Source organism: Salmo trutta, chromosome 15 (genome assembly GCF_901001165.1).
Source record: "Salmo trutta chromosome 15, fSalTru1.1, whole genome shotgun sequence".
Taxonomy (NCBI): Eukaryota; Metazoa; Chordata; class Actinopteri; order Salmoniformes; family Salmonidae; genus Salmo; species Salmo trutta.
The window spans coordinates 41,558,348-41,559,393 of NC_042971.1; positions in this window are offsets into that span (position 1 = coordinate 41,558,348).

A 1,046-nucleotide genomic window follows, 5' to 3' on the forward strand; every position below is an offset into this window, starting at 1 on the left:
GTGCCACTTCATCCAATTTGGACATGCCCTGACATGCCTTACAGACTTGCACGTCGGGCGGCCAAAACCATCATCATTGCGCACTAATTAGGAAACTTCTGTAGTTCTGCGTGAAATTATCTATAGGGAATATGCAGCCGTATTTTTGTTAGAGCAGTGCTGGAATATTGGCTAATTACAGAGAATAAACACACGGTAGAAGACTGCCTGTCTGTCTGTGTAATAGTAGGGCTACTCTATGTGCAATGTAGTAGACCTATAATAGCATGTGTACAGTATGTAATAGATAAGGACTGTGTAGGCTAATAGTATGTCTCTGTGTAATTTAAATGATCAAAAATAATATTAATTAAATACAATTGTTTTTGTGACAACAATTAAAACATTTTAATGTTTCTCTCGCCTAGAGAATTATAGCTCATTTGAGTTATTTAGAAATTGTTGTCCTAGTATGAAAAGTAAACATCAAATTGCTTCAATTGGGGTTTTAATATGTGCCTGTCAGTAAAGGATCAAAACTGCGGTAACATAATCTTTCCTCATAATTTCACAACATAACACACCAGCATGTTGACTAATGTTGGACAATACATTTTCCCTTCATCCAGGGTAGACTAAATCTCTGTCAAGTTTGGATACTTCTCTCAATAGTGTACTTTCAATTTGTGCCATCTCCATTGTTTACTTCTAAATTCCATCCACAAAATTCCATCGCTGACCTGGTTACTGCTTGAAACAAGTTATCTTTTTCCAAGCAAAGCATTGTTCAGTCTACATAGGTCCACTTACTTATCATCTTTCACGAAGGACAGGGAGTAATCCAAGTGTGGGATGACTTTCACACAGTCTTCATAACCCCCTAAAACAAACCTTTGGGGTAGGCTACAGAGAATCAATATCCACCCATTGTAAGAGGACATCAAAATGCTCAACCCTCTCAGTTGAACTGTAGACTAAATCCTTTATTTTAAAGCAGCCAAACAATGTAGATGTGACTCAGATCACATAGCCCAGTTGATGTTTATCATTTGCGGAGGGTGATGTGG